Raw genomic sequence first — 16921 nt, forward strand, 5'->3', positions numbered from 1 at the left:
GACCTCAGCCCAATGATGAAAGCGTCTCTTACAGTTTCCTATTTATGCTTTTGAGCATTTACCGCCATAAAGTTAAAATCTTTAGACAATGCCATTAATTTTCTGTAAAATTCTGGCACGTTAACACTAGAACGATCAAGTGGCTTTTCTGACGCATTTTCATTTTTGAAGAGCTGGCATTCAGTCAAATCTTACGCTGTTCGGCTGAAACTTCTTGACTTTTATTTATTTTATGTAGGCCACCTTACCCATGATTTTCATCACTCATCTAGTACAAATAAAAAAGTTATACACAGAACTACCTAGAACTACCGAGTGGCTTTTTTGACGCATTACACTTTTTCTACCTTCAGGCATCGCAGTTTCATATTCTTGAAAGTGGTTATGTATCTGATAAACGCAGAAAAGCCGTTTGTAAGAACAGAACTTTGTTAATATCGACTCGGTCTAACTGTGTAAGCAACAAAATCCCTTGTAACAGAAGGCCCTGGATCTTCCTCGTTCCAAGTCACCAAAGCTCTGTAATATTATATTTCTAAAGCTCAGCGTGTTACAGGACATGAAATTGTGAATGTACCATTAGACCAAACCGACATCTGTATTGTCCATACTAATATACTAGGGTTGTACAAGGGCAAAGGGCCTTTGCTCCGGTCTACGAGATGGATCTTCGGGGGGAGAGTGAGCTGAATCTAGTGAATTGAATGCATATGAGGACTGAGGGCATGGGTGCATTATGTTTAGTCAGGCCCTCTCGAAGAACAGGTTTATGGAAGTCATGAGCTTTCCATTGACATAAGGACTAAAAAACGGTGTGGACTCGATAAAGATAATATTGTTTTCGTTCATTACATGGTCGAAATGCCAGCAAATAATTGGGGTAAAATGTCAGATGGTGGACGCTGCTGCTACCAAGTATCTGTACAAGGGCGTCTCATATTTAGGCAAGGATAGGACAGGACACCTCTTCCATAATCTATACATTTGCCAAGCATAGTAATGTGAAGAGTCTGATGTAATCCATGTCGAAACAATGTTACGTGAATGTGGCTGTATACGCTTGGAGAAGCAAACGAAGTCCCAGTTGACACTATTGTCAAAAGTTGCTTGAAGCTACCCAGGACCAGAAGGAACACAGGCAGCTTCATGTAGCCACACTTTTCAAAGCTATCATCTTGATGATAAGCGTAACGGCGAGATGCCAGTATAGAGATCGAATTTGTACAGATATATATTGAGTTCACTGCAACCTGAGGTAACTGTTTCTTTCAAAAACAACACAAACAAGAAACCAGTGACGGTTAAATGTTATAACGAAACAAAACCAGGGGGATATTATTGGTCAGGTTGCAAGGCAGTATTCTATGAGGGTACCAACAAGTCGACGAAGGTCCGTGCATGTTTTCTTAGAATGTGAATGATCGTCTACTTTCCAAAATGCCGATACTCTAAAAATATGCAAATCGAGGATTAGTTGCAAAATTGAATTATGCAAATCTTATCTGATAAGCTTTATGATATGTCAGCAATAACCAACAATGATGATGTGGCTAAAGCGGATCTGGAACCTACTCTAAATTTTTAAAGAACGTGCTCAAATACCAAATGCGCACCAGAGCAACACTTATATGTTACACCAAAAAACGGCGATTTGTTTTATAAGTGTTGACCTAAGGTGTATGTAAAATATTGCAAGTAGCTCTGAGCGCAATAAACAATGGTTTCTGATACCGTTTGTTGAGATTTGTGCTGATTTTTAGCTCCGATAAATGCATTTAATCGAAGAAAATTCAACATGCGTCAAAAAATCCACAAGGTAGTTCTAGGTAGTTCGAAGTTCCGGTAGTTCTAGTGTTAACTCTGACCTCTTGCGTTGCAGTTGCTAACAGATGTCGGGCGTAGACTACGTTTTTCTTCTTTTTGTAAAGGGACTGCAGCTCGGTGATAGCAGCATCGCAATTATCAATTTTTTTCAATAAATGAGAAGGCTTCAGGTGATAAATAACCTGCCAATTAGGGATGGTGTGAACGTGAGGTTCACGTTTACGTTCTGTGTGTGAACCTCGGAAATTTAGAGGTTCACGTTCGCAAGCGAACCTTGGTAGTTTCTGCACTGTGAACCTTTTTCATATACTACAATTTTGGCTCCATTATAACATCTTTGGTTGAAATTTACTGCATTTCAACTGTGGGCCACTCTATGCATGGCGCTGGCCCCATAAAACAAGTCAACACTAAACGAGCAAGCATCCTGACAATCTCAAAACTTTTACTTGCTTGTTACAGAAGTTTGCTCGAACTATCCAGCTTTCCGTTTCTGAATATTTAGTAACTCTCTGGTGTGAGCTTGACCCCCATTAACACAACATCAAGAGTGAAATACACTACCTGTAGGTATAGTCAGCGAATGAAGCTTGTTCAACCAATTAGTGAAATTGATATCGTTGTCTGATGTAAAATATCTAGCAGGCGTGCGTGATCAATCTTGATGTTTATTGTATCATAAAAACCAATTGGGGTATTGGCTTCTGCTTTAATTAGTTAAGGGGTAATATCGGTGGCAAGTACAGAAACCCGTTTTCCACTCTGCTCGATATCAACGTAACAATACTCAGACGCCGCATACATTGTCCGGTCTGGCCTAGACACTTGAGGCGTAAGCATATATTCCCTTGCAAGTCGTCGTCGAAATTGTTGGCATATTGACGGAAGATACTGATTTTATGGGAGTATTATATCATTCGATTGCCCCACTTAATACATTTGGTGACATTTAAAACGTCAATATGTACTTCAGCATTCCGGGATTATGTGGTTCGAGTCGTCGCTAGGTATAGTGTGTACATTAATATAGGCCATCACTTCCATGAAATGTAGGGTGGGAATTAGCAATATTACTTCACGTGACGCCATGAGGTTCACGTTCGCGTTCACACAGTACCTTTCAATAAGGCTCCTGTTCACACGAACCTGAACCTTCCAGAGGTTCGCACCATCCCTACTGACAATATAGCGAGCTTGTTTGAATCAGTTGATGGAGCAGTTATAGCTTCGATTAAACTCTTCAACATTCGATCCCAATGAGAGAAGATCTTTACACTATCTGCAGAGTCTGGTAGAACGTCAAACGTTGGTACTTTAATATACTTTTCTCTGGACATTACTACAGTCTACAGGCGATATATCCACTGTGTGATACCTTCTATATCAGGGTTGGCCAAACTACGGCCCGCGGTGCGCATGCAGCCCGCGAAAACCTCAATAAACGTTGTAGTGATATTGATATGCGTAAAAAATCAAATTACTGTAGGTAGGCTACTTGATTAGACCCTTTCCTAATATATATCAACATGATAATGCTAAGTTATAAATTCTTACCACAGTATTTTTGTTATTGATGGTGCGATTTCGAGTTCACACGAAACAGAATCTTTCAGGTGATCACACCATCCCTACTATTAATCATGCCACCTTTAATTGGCGATAATAACATGGATAGAGAGACCCAAGATGGAACTACCTATACATCATGGAGGCAACAGAATGCCAACGGTTGTCATACCGACCCGCTTAGATAGCGAAACCCGCTACTATACGCCGCAGCGTCTGCTACGAAAGGACGTAGGAAAGGAGAGGACGTAGTTTATTTTTGTCCTTGATGTTTTTTGCGGCATATACACCGACTCATGATACACATACACACGATCTGTGCATATGCATACCATGAGTGCATGATGTGCATATGCCGCTGGACAAGGAAGTGCAGATGTAGCCTTTACGGCCTTCCAAGTCATGCACCACCCCTCCATGCTATCCCAGTAATGCATGAGCGCCAAGCAGTGAAGTCATGGTTACCAGTGTTACTAATCAGGTCTTTGGTCTGACCCGGCCGGGGATCGAACCCACGAGCTACCGATCAAGAAGCCGGACGCTCCACCATTACACTACTATTCCTAATGATAGCTTGATAGTTTGTTGCTTCCGTGGCTTTATAAACCTAGGGTGTTTCACGTCGCAAGTCCTACTCTGATGATAAATGTTTGAACCGTTCGCCTAGAGTCATTTTTATATTATCTCTGCTCAGCGGTCGCAAGCAATGATAAGAATATTTGGTTCACTCACAATGTGAATACGATATACCCAATTCTGTAAATACGCATTTTGTCATTTTTTTCGGAGAGGGGTGCTCACATCGAAAGCAATAAATCTAGTTACACTAATTCCAAGCTGGATGGTTCTGTCCAAAATACTTTGTTTGGGTTAATTTACGTAAATTTACGAAAAAATTGACGATGGCAAGTAACTTCTACAATTACCGCGCGGGCGTATAAGAACCTTCTCCCGTGCCACGAGTTGGCCGCCCCTGAGCGAGTTGAAGATTACATCGTCAATTACGACATATGAGTTAGTATATTTCACAGACACACACGTGCACGTACACACAGCAGCGAAAGAGATAGCGCGCAACTGGGATTAATCAATCTTCGACAGATGTGTCAAAATGATATATTTTACACCCAATTCTGAGGAGGCAAAAAAGTGCGAATTCAATTCACTGACTAAAAACTAGTTATTCACCGGAGGGGAAATCCCAATGCTGGACCCCGATATTCCGGTTACATGGAAAATATAATAGAGCTCTCCAGCCTCGAGCGAAACAGAAATAGCGATATAATATTATGAAGCAAATTACAACGTCCGCGTTTAGTTGAATCTTCTGCATTCCTCACAACGCATACGCAGGGTTGATGTCAATATATCACTAAAACGAAGAGAGCATAGAACTATGCTAAATCGTTATAACTGTATTCAGCCTCTCAATCATCGCTTTATTGCGAATTCCACTGTTTGCGAATAAAGGTGCAGCTGCAGTAGACCCCTACGGTCCGTATTATGATCAAATATACTATTGTGTATATAGGTTAGTTAATGAAGTATTCAAATGAAAAATAAGAACATGGATGTTAAGGTATTTTGGGATTGAGGAATTCTGGAGCGGCCCGCAGACGATCTGAAGTATTGAATCCGGCCCACGACGTCAGTTGAGTTTGACATCCCTTATTCACGACATCTATTTAACACAGAGAGCATATATGATACGCCGCTCGGTAGTAACCAATTTTATTGACCAAGTTCAGGCAATGCTTTTTCTAGTGTCTATATGAATACTGCAGCATTGCAGAGCTCTCTTTCATTAGCGGAGGTGAGACCAATTGGACATATATGATAATATGACTCGTACTTGAATGCGATTTTGCACTAATAAGCATCCGAGCTGTCGAGTAATGCGCACTAATTGCAACATCGTTCCGATTTGATGGTCATGTCTCTTGTTGAATTACACCACGTGTCCTGTGGACTTTCTGGAAGTCAAGCAGCATCTACCGTAAAACATTAGATATTCCACGAGTAGATTGTTAGGATTATATCCAGGGTCTGATAATAAAAAAGGGTAATCTAGACATTTTATACCCGTCCCACTCATTCCATAACATATACAATCGACCCCGCTTAATTCGTACACAATCGACTCTTCTTAATTCGGACACTTAAATTTCGCTCCTTTATGTCCGAATTTAGCAGAAAACTAACTTCTTTTCATGGTAATGCGGGAAGGCAAACAACGCATTAAAATACTGTACTGTTGCGTGATAAATGAATTGCAGCTGAGCCGTACTGCAGTAATTGGCAGTTTGGCTCTGATCGCATAAAACACACAAATGCTGTATACTGTCTTGCTGTGCAACACACAGATATACGCAATAAAAAGTACAATAATACTTTGAATACAGTGCTAAGCCATGCAGCAAGGGCTGAAACGGTATTTTCTGTACCGTTGTGTAGTACAAGATGGACTGAATTGTACCGAAGTAAAGTAAAGGCGACTATATGACGCTGACACGGCCTAATATGAGTTAAGTTAACTCCCGGTTAAGTACACACCCGTTTAAGTTCTCATCCCAGATAAGTACGCAAAAATTTTTTAAGAAATTCCGGGTTAAAATTTTTCAACAAATTTATTTATTTCAAACAGCAAGCACAATTCACTGGATGTCAGGAAAAGTTGAACGTCAACTTAACAATACTCATGCAAAGTCACCAGATGCATATTTTGCATTCTTTTTTGCTTGGCTTCCAACGTCAATTGGCTCAGTTTTCACTGACAGCATTCACAGGTGCCTTTGAGATTATCGTGAGCACCTCATGCTTGGTCTGGTAGGGCAGGACACGGCAACTGACCCTCAACTTCAAGCACTTTTCTGTAAAGTTGTTCAAAGCCATGAAAAACGATGCTGCTTTCGACAGGTGCACAATCGTTGCTTGGGCCTCATCCTCAGTGTCAAGACTTTCAGTCTGCATCGTTTACAAGACGTCATTTACGTCACCCAAAATCGCCTGTGAATACTCTTCATTCTTTTCGTCATCAACATGCATAAATCCTTTTAGCTCGTCTCGAAATATCCATCTCAGACATGTCAGACATGAAGCTAGCTTACTCATCAACGCCCCATCCAACGAAATTAGTACTTGAGCCTTGTCAAATGAGTTTCTTACTAACGCATCCGATATTAAATCTTATGCATGCTTTACATTGTGAGCAGCATCCAGCAAATGAGAAAGGTTACTATAAGTAACACTGCTGCCCCTCTGGGTAATTTTTTTTACCTTGCTCTTTCTTGTGGGCCTTCAAGTTCTCATCAAGTTCATAGAAGTCCAGAATCTTTGTACCTCTTCTTAAGCGTCTCGATGATTCTCATGTCACATGGTGGTTTCTAACTAGTACAGTCGGGTGGGAAGAATCCCACTTTGACGTTATCACATAAACTATCAATGGGTGTACAATTATCGGGGCTGTGGATTCAGAGTCGGAGTTTCGCTAATTTTTCCCTAATGGAATCGGAGTCTCAATACTCTTTTAGCACTACTTGGAGTCGGAGTGGGGTTCGTGAAAAAATACTGGCAGGAGGCGGGGTCGGAGTTTGTGAAAATGCTCCTGACCCCGACTCCGACTCCAATTCCTTTACTATGAAAACAGGTGATTTTAAAGATCTTCTAAAATTACTTATGATAAATAAAGTAGGATTTGTATGTACCAACAATCACTGTTATTAGTAACGATATTGATAACGTTAGACATTATTTGCAAATTGCGATTGAGTTGAATAGAGGAAGAACAATGCAAGATGCATGTTCATGACCAACGGAAAAATTGCTGATGCAAACACAAATTAGTGCCATGATACCGTGAAAGAGTAAATAAATAGTTTGGTTTTGTAAGTGACAACATCACTTGTAAAGTTGATGCAAATATAACCAAACGCTGATTCCCACGTGACAAAATCAAAAATATTTTTAGTAATAAGGAGCTCTGCTGCTTGGGTCGAACAAATCTTTAATAAAGAGTGCAAATATAGTCCTAGTCCATGAATACTTGACTAAGTGCATGTCGACATATGCTTTTTGACTTCTCCATAAATTTAGTTTCTGACCAACGTTTATTAGCAGTGAAAGAGTGTGTGCTTGCCATCAGCATAGTGTGTAGTGAGAAAATTTGCACATCTCTGTAACAGTTGCTGACTCATGCACAAGAACTACATTTTCATTGTTTTTATCCACATATTAATCATACGGTTGGGATATATATCATTTTTGAATGATTCATACATATTAGAGCAGTGGTTCCCAACCTTTTTGTCTTCATTCCCCACTTCAGACTTATTTCGAGTCCTCATTCCCCACTACCTAAAACTCTTATATACCCTTTAAAATAGGGTTACCATATTTTGATGTCCCAAGACGAGGAAATTTTTCATCAATTCTGAAAGCTCCCAGAAAACTGGTGATTTTGACAATTTTTCGATAAAAAGTATTGTGTTGACTGAAAAAAATGTCATTACATTGACTTGTCTCCGGATTTTTTACGAAACTCTGACGTTCGCTGCGTCGTAGTCGCATTTTTCGTGGCATTTAAATCAATTTCAGAGAAAAAAGAGGACAAATTCCCCAAAAATAGGACATTTAGGCGTCCTCCGAGGACACTTCCAATTTATAATTTTCGATACCTACATTCCAGAGCAGTTAACTAGTATCGGTAACCGCGCACGTGCCTCCGTAAATATGTAGACTATCCTATATAATGTTTAACAAATGCCTCTATTCCCCACCAGAAACCATTGAATTCCCCACCGGTTGGGAACCACTGATTTACGGTGAAGTCCGGGCTAATCTACATTTCCATATCGTCTTACTATACGCATCGAAATCGCTAGTGGTCATGTAATGAATAGTTGGTAGGAGTGTTCATGGTCGCACGAAGCGCGAAAAAATTTCAGATTCACGAACGAATTTCGTCATTGATATCAGTAGTTTCTTATTATTTCTCAGCCCATGTGATCAGCTGGAGTTGATGGAGGGAGCATTTTCGAAAATTTAGGACAAGCTATATATAATGATGCATCTTCAGGTGGGCCAATTATTGTTATTAGTCACTTTGTTGCATGCTGTTATTTCATAACCTTTGAATCAGGGTTTTCGGTATAGTGGTAAGTTATTGGAATCTCCCAAACGTACCAGAAACAAATTTCTTTCGTGAGGAGCACACGATTCCAAGTTGGTATTTCTATGCGAGGTGCATCATTTTCCTCCGCTGTTCGCATCTTTACTCATGGGCTCAGATTGCAAAGGGGGATACTATACTAGGGTTACCATTACCATACGTCCCCTTTTAAGAGTATTTGTCCTCTTTTTTGACTTTTCTGAAAGTGTCCTCAGAGGACGGCCAAATGTTCTCTTTTTTGAGATTTTTGGTTAAATGTAGGGTCAAATTCGACTGAGATAAAGTAAATTAACACTGAAGTAAAGTTCGGGCGGCTATGTCGGTAGCTGAGCCGAAAAGTTGACCTTTTTTCGCTAGTCGACCAACTGATAATGTGAAACAAAACTCTATTTCTGGAGTTGAGCCAGAAAGTTGACCTTTTTTTTAGTCAACCAGAGGTGGTCAGTAACGAAGTACTTCTACTTTTTGAAGTACTTGAAGTATATTTTGCCTATTCACACTACTTTTTAAGTAGTTATGATTTTAGACTACTTCTACTTCTACTTGACAGTTTTCAGTTTTGTAGGCAAAAATAGGCGTAGAATACCTACTTACTTACTTACTTGTGAACCACCACTCCTACTTCTACTTGGGTAGAAATTCTGGCGTTAATCCTACTTCTACTTGAGTAGCGACCGTGACTACTTTGACCACCTCTGCAGTCAACCGACCACGAAGTGCAAAAAATCTACCATTTTTTCCAGGATTATGGCAGGTCTAAAAATTTTGAAAACGTGTACTTTTTCAGATTTCCCAAATATGGTAACCCTATACTATACTAAAATCGAAAAATAAAGTCGCATTTAATTGCGCGAATAGCCCGGAAACAAATTCAAGATCAATTAAATCTCTCAAAATTCGGGAGTCAATTCTTAAATTTAATTTTTTATCTCGACGGCCGCCAACACATACTAATTGAATAACGTGTCGACAGCTACACAAATTTCCTTCTACGGCCGCAGGTTGCCCAATGCCCACCCCTGTATTATAGGATTGCTCAGTAGTACATTAAGGCCCGTTGGAAGTTGTTGGAGATTACACGCCCCGAGTATGTAACCTGTTTGCGATCAGTAACGCGTGCATGTAAAAACGGAGTGCTCTAGCGTTTCGGACATTTGGCATCGTTCACAAAGACCAACATCAGGCTGGCCAATTCGATTGAGGTGTGCATTTAGCCTCCAGTGTCCTGTTTGAAGACGAATCAGGATTGAGTTTTCACGCTGCGTCAGTTGATATAGTTGGGAGCTAGTACCGACCCAATTCACATATCTGGAACACAATTCTAATCACGTATCTCGTTTTGCTATTTTGTTCGACAAAAGTCTGATTGAAGAGTGGTGGAGTCAGGATTCATTTCCTAGCACTGGTACTGCTCAAGCCGTCTCCAAGCAACTCTGCGGAACGGATTTAGCTCAAGTGTCATGACGGCTTGAAGCAGTTAGCCTTTTTTTTTCGAAAACGAGAGAGTTGGATTGGCGAGTTATCTTCGATGCTGATTCAAACGGCTATGTAAACGGGCTTAGTAAGCTGTGTGTTGGAATGTGGTAGCTGGCACTGCATCCTTGCTCCGTTATAGAACCGTTAGTAAATATAGATGAGTGATGACTGCAGCGGCTCGACTTATACTCCTCGCACTCTATTCTGGTCGCTTCAAGGTGTTCGATGTTTAAGGTCCCAAACTAGGAGCGGGCATCTTCTCCATTCAGCGGCCAGATATGGGAAAATGAAGTACTTGGCAAGGCGGATTCCTGAATCGAAACATTGTTCGCGTTTTTATCCACATATAGAAGGAATTTATCGTATTCTATGTAAACTTTAAGGTTAATGTATGGAGACAGCATTTAATGAATTTATTAACGTAATGTATCCTACTTCAGTGGCTCTTGGAGTCAATGAGACATATGTGATCGATCAAAATCGTCAACAAGTTCTTTGAACTCTGGCTGCGTGGCGGACGTACAGAAACTCTTAGTAAAGAATGCACGTGAACGTCGGTTTGAAGGCAACTCTGTCTTATTAATGTTGATGGTCGAAAATGTATGTAGATCCGATGGCCACATTATCACGTAATACCGGAAACTGGATGCGGACCATTCAAATACCCATCGCGGACCTGATCCGGCTCTCGGGTCGTATGTTGCCCGCCCCTGTCCTAGACTCAAGCTAGAAGCAAGACTTAGGTCTACCGAAATTTCTATAGGAATCCACTGCGGTATAGAAGCAGGTTCATTTTGGGTGATCTTGATGTTTCTAAGCGGGTCTATATTAGACATCATGTTAAATGTCATAAATTTTCCGAATCTAGAAAAAATCGTGCCAAATCGTGAACAATCATCAAATTTTAATATCGGGTTGTTGAGAGCGAGGCGCTAATATAATAGTAAATATCATCATTTTAGACTCTCATTGGTAGGTTACCGTAAATGCTATTTTTTCCATTTAAGGGCTATTAAGGCAGAGGTTCCTAAACTTTTTATACCGTGACCCAAATCAGAGTTTTAGTTGAAACTCGCGACCCAAGCTTCACAATTCAAAATGGATGCATTCTTAATGTCAGCATGCTTCGTTTCTACGGGCATGTATGACAGAGGTCGCTCAGACAACCCATCAAGTGCTCGCAACGCAGTTCTATGAAACATGCCCTGTGACGCACATGATTTCAAATTGGAGTGCATTTTCTCTTTGTGGGTCACATATGTACTTACTGCGGGGCTTAGATTGCAAGGACGGAAATATTGGGTACCGACCTTTTTGACGGCCGATATATCCCTTTCGAAGGTTTGGGCCAATCAGCGATCATTTGGGAACCACACTTTGCCCGGCCGTTTGTTGCGCAAAACGTCATGTTTTCATATTTCCCAGCCCGGAAAGGGACGGACGCGAAATATCTGTGTCTAATAGTCCTTCACCATCTCGTTGCACGCCCCCAGACTAAAGCATAACAACGGTCTCCGACGGTGATGGACTGCAGGCCTACTAAGAGTAGGCTATACGTTATTTCAAAATTGCGATTACAGCTAGATTCATTTCTGAAAATGAGACGTGTTCAAAATAAATCGGGTGCGGTAGTTAGGCCTCACCAATTCTCTCTCTCTACCCTGTCCAAATAATACCCGCGCCAAATAGAGCTTTCCAGAAAAATCAATGTCAGACAAATTGTATCCTAACATCAAAAAAATTTGTATAATACAAGGTTCGGCACATTTCCTTGATCAAGCCATATCATCGTAACCACTTTTCTTCGTCTCTTATTTGGCTATGTCCTAACTATCCACAGTGGAACGCAGGTGGTGCGAATTTTTTTTATTTTGTTGCAAGATATGCAACAAATATTACATGGATAATAAAAAATCGCTCTAGCGCGGTCGCGAGTCGCGGCCCAAATTTATGCCCGGGTCGCGACTGCGACACATACCTTCAAGAACCCCGTTCTAAAGTGTGGATTACAAGGGTAGAATTTTGAGTCACCACGTCACCAGAGCGAACAGTAAATATATATGTAATATTTATTGGATTTTTTCGACAAACTTTCTTCAGGGGGATGGGTTTACACATCCAAAGTCACTATAACCAAAATGACAAGCGGGACTCGCAAAAATGTGGCTTGATCATGTAAATATGCCGACATCTGTGTTACACAAATTTGTCCGAATTCATGACAAGATTTGTCCGGCTGGTTCTTTGGAAATCACAGTCGACACCGTTGGGATACTTCAGTGTAGAGGTGTTCAACTAACGCATGCAGGTCTATGAATCACGTTCATTTCGAGGCTAATCCCTTCTGCGTCGAGACACATGAAGGCGTAAAGCAGGGGTCTCAAACTCAAATGTGCTTGCGGGCCAATTTCCTAGTTTTTGATGCAGAATCAAGTAGAAGTACACAATGCCTTTCCAGTGGGTCATATTTCGACGGGACCTTGCAGGCTGACATTCCACACACATCGTGAAATTGCGATTTACTATAGTAGCCATCAACGAATGACGTGAGGAATCACATTATTTACCTGTGCAGAAAATTGTTGTACTTGGTGGGGAGTACGCACAATTTTCCGAAATTATGATACATAGACTCCATGCAAAAGGAGAAATGCGTCATGTCATCATAAAAGGTGTCCCGTTATAATTTTGTAACTTATGACGGACATTTGACATGTGACAATCCACAATTATTTATAGGTGGAGCCTTTTTGTAGTTAACAAAGATTGATTTGATATCACAGCATTTGAGGAAGGCAGCCTAATCCAGAATCCTAGTATACTCCTGGTTATAGTAGGGTATCAACCATGTCATTGCCCAAATCAAATTAAAATAGTGGTAAATTTACCTTTGGTTATTTGAGCAGATAAATACCAACGTAAATATAACAATGAATGTGCCGTAGTTGTAGAAATATCCAGTCGCTGAGCAATACTTTGGTGTTACAGCGGTGGAGCGTAGGCCTATATCACTTTGTCACAATAAATTAACGATAATGAAATGGATAAAGGTACGAAAGATGACCCAAGATGTAACTAACTTTACATCAAGAGACAACAAAATGCCAATGGTTGCTAAAATGACTTGCGAAAAATAGCAAAATACGCCACGCAGGCTACGACCTTTTGATTTATTATATAGTAGCAACGCGAATAGTATGTTGCGTCCGTGGTTGCAACCAAGTCAATGCGTCGCGAGTCGCAAGTCCGTCTATGACTTTAACGTCATTTAAATTTTATCACCGAGTCAGTCCGAGTCCGAATCATTTTACAAAAGGTCGCGTTCAAGTCCAAGTTACAATTTTCAGTCACGAATCATCTATGGGTCCTGTTTTAACATTATTAATTGGCAATGTGCCGTAAAAGCAGATCCATAACGAATCGCAGTGTTTGAAAATGATGTGATCGTGAAGTTTTATGAGTTATCTCAGGTTTTTGAAGCAAATTTGGTGTACATTCCAAGTTTTCGCTTTCAAATAATGATAAAAAAGAAATAGATCCTTTAAATATAGTCGAATATTTGATAATCTGAAGTTCCGACGTGGGCCGCACAAAATGCTCTAGCCGGCCGCGTATTTGATACCCCTGGCGTAAAGCTTTGGCCAACATACTGCTGGAAAAGTGCGATGTGAAAAAGTTGACGGTGACTAAACCTTGGCCAAAAACGACCATCGTTGATTGGCCAAAACTTTCTATATTGATGTGCTCGGTCGTTGAAATGGTCGTCACTCGTCACCGAATAGTCTTGTCCTCGCAATCTGAGTACGAAGCGTCCTGCAACGCCCAAAGAAAAATAATTCTCCTAATTTGATATCGCGTGCGTCGAACATGCTTCGTTGATCTGTGTTGCGTACAATTAATGTCTGCCCGTTCTCCATGTCATACATGCCCGGAAAATCGTATGATACTAATGTTAAAAATGCATATTTTTTAGCTGAGAAGCTTTGGTCGGGATATGCCGCTAAAACCTTTGTATCTGTCGGACAGCATTTGCGACTCGCGGAAAATACGGTGTATTTTGTATAGGAGGGTTGTATAGTTAATTTTATGACCTGGTCATCTTGTGCACAACCCAACAATTTATTTAAAAGGATTTTAGTGCACTAGAGTTGAAATAAAAAGCAGAAAATAAAATTGAACTTTTAAAGAGACACTTGATGGCCTAAACCGGTAGCTTACTTGTTGAACATCCGAGCAAAATATTGATAAGTGTCTTCATTTTCTTTTTGTACAAAAATTTTCGGTTGATTTGTGCGAATGAATTTTTTTTCGTCAAAAAGTGCGAATGGTGCTGAAAAGAGTTGAAAAGCCCTAAAATACAGCATTTCAAAATGCTTTACTTGGCCTTCTTCCGATATCTCAAATCAGATCGCGGGTTGCAAAATATCACCGCACGGGTCGCATGTTGGTGACCCCTGGATTATAACATACTTTTTTCTATTCATAAACATAGCATATAGCCGTAGTTCGACTGTTTAGTGTGGCTTAAAAAGTTGAAGACTCCTGTGAATATGAGTACACAAGTATACGTCTCCGTCGAATACTGTGGCAGTTGAGGTTACGAAGTATTCTTCGTTGAGCTCCAGGCCGCCATAAAGAAGGAATTTCCGAACATTCAACTCATTGGGAAAGTCGGTCGCCTTGGCTCATACGAAGTGTCCATTAATGGAAAATTATTCTACTCAAAATTGCAAACGGACGCATTTCCAGAAGACAAGGATGTTATCGATGCCATCAGGCATGTTTGCAATCGAGGGGTGGTCATTCCTATTGATGGATGCCAGTAAACGTCGCCACCTCATACATGCATATCCAATTCACTCGTTGCTTCACTGTCACTTAGTTTTCAGCTCTTGTAATGTGTTTGTATCACCAATAACCCGAATAGCCCATATTGTGATATAATTGTCTAGTTGTAGGTGACATATTGAGATATATTACTTTGTAGGTCAATTGAACCTCAGGTATAGGAGGTACTGTCGTCGGTGATCCGGGAAATGTATTCTGTTTCATCACTAGCGTCGCATTTGACACGAGATGTGTCTTAGAAATTTAATATGCATTGTATAGCAGGCGTGTGCAACCATATTTACGTTTTGATGTTTCCCCTTCACTTCATATTAAGCTCAAGAATACCAGACATAGCCAAATTATAAACCCGATTCTCAGTCAACATTGGCACTTCTACGTGGATAGCACAATTGTTCTCCCACATCTTGGCCCGCCGGCGCCGGTTGACCACCCCTGTTTTATGTTTTGCTGTTAGTTTCCGTTTACCGACAGTGTTCAAAGCTACTTAAAAATTTTATCTGGCAGTGACTGGTCCGGATTTAAATAATCATGTTATGTTTTAACTTTACTCATTACGGTTTGCAAATACGAGAATTATTGCCTTTCAATACGGACTTATCCTATTTAAAATGGTCGGCTCGTAGCAATAAAATAATGAGAAGCCTACATATGTGCATCACTTTGTTTAAGGCGTGTTTTTTTCAGTAAACAGTAATAGGGTTATCTTGCGCACTATTTGTGGTCATTCAGAGTTATTTTTCACTGCATAGACATCTGCCATTTATTTGAGATTATGGACAATTGTCAGGTATGTCCGTTGCGATCGTTATTTCAAGTTCAATTGGGTATTACATGACGTCATCGTTGTAAATCGCTACTCCAACGATATCTGAATCTATAACATACTCAGTTTAATCCTACTTTGAACATTAAAATAGCAATTGCTGAAAATCGTGCATATATTTTATTGTCATCGTGTACACAGAGATAAAGACGTGAAAGAGAAACATGAAATGGCAGGGCAGGGCAGGGCAGGGCAGGGCAGGGCAGGGCAGGGCAGGGCAGGGCAGGGCAGGGCAGGGCAGGGCAGGGCAGGGCAGGGCCTCGCATTCGCAATCGTATATCAAGCTTATCAACGATGAAATCAGAAGATTGAGGAATAGAAGAAATTCGATGCATATTTATGCGCGCCTTTGCTATGTTGATACGCTGCATTGCAAATTGAAAAATTCATCTCTTTATCGGTCAGGGCTCGAAGAACTCAATACAAAAGATTTGTCACTTTGGTTTCGTTTGACACAAAACGGGATTTAGAACACACGTGTTTGAAACGAGCGTACATCATCAAGCTCAAGACGGATATTCCTCTCATCAAAGATAATCTTTCTCATATTTAGAAAAGGGTCTTATCATTCTTGAGATTTGGAGACAACCATCTACTTATCTTCGTTGAGCCTAACAGGATATATCATCATATAATCATTGGGTTATATTTTTCATCTGAACAAGTCACACACAATGTACAATGCTATATGACACAATGCGATGTCGCGAACAGATAGGAGAATGTTGAACGACACGCATCAGTAGCGATCCTTTTCTCTAACATCCACCTCGGCCTGCAGTGCCCGATGTCACAGTTCTTTTCGATGTTGATCGTTTTGAAGCCGCGGCCCTTTCTACTAGTTCTTTCCATTCCTTCTGAGTGCTTTCTTTCGTCGGGTATTTTTTCTGGGCTTTTTGTCGCCGTAAGAACGGCAACGGCCCGGTGGAGAAGGAGCCCAGATAAACCTCCGACGGGAATCGAACCGGATTCGTCAGATTCGTGGGCGCCTGTCGTTAAAACTACGCTATCTCCCCCGCTGTCAATGCATTTAATTGCAATTTAACGAGAAGAGGTTTGATTAATGTTATACTGCTTCACATATGAATAATGTACTTCATAAACGATTTGCTTTCCCTTCGCCTAACAACCTTTAGAGAATATAGCAAAGGAAAGCCGCCTATGGAAATTACCAGGTCGTCTAAATAATGCAATTTCATTGATTGGTGTACTCT

At 40.6% G+C, this 16921-nt stretch overlaps 1 long non-coding RNA gene across 1 annotated transcript in view; it reads right to left on the reverse strand.

Annotated features, from left to right (window-relative positions):
* Positions 1 to 579: 579 nt before the first annotated feature.
* Positions 580 to 16921, reverse strand: part of LOC145433854 (uncharacterized) — a 155889-nt gene continuing 139547 nt past the window's right edge. The window contains exon 3 of the long non-coding RNA XR_013913212.1: positions 580 to 1860. This is a non-coding gene — a long non-coding RNA (uncharacterized LOC145433854). The remainder of the gene's footprint in view (positions 1861 to 16921) is intronic.

This window comes from Botryllus schlosseri, chromosome 2 (genome assembly GCF_051294905.1).
Source record: "Botryllus schlosseri isolate E-star chromosome 2, Bs_hap1, whole genome shotgun sequence".
NCBI lineage: Eukaryota > Metazoa > Chordata > Ascidiacea > Stolidobranchia > Styelidae > Botryllus > Botryllus schlosseri.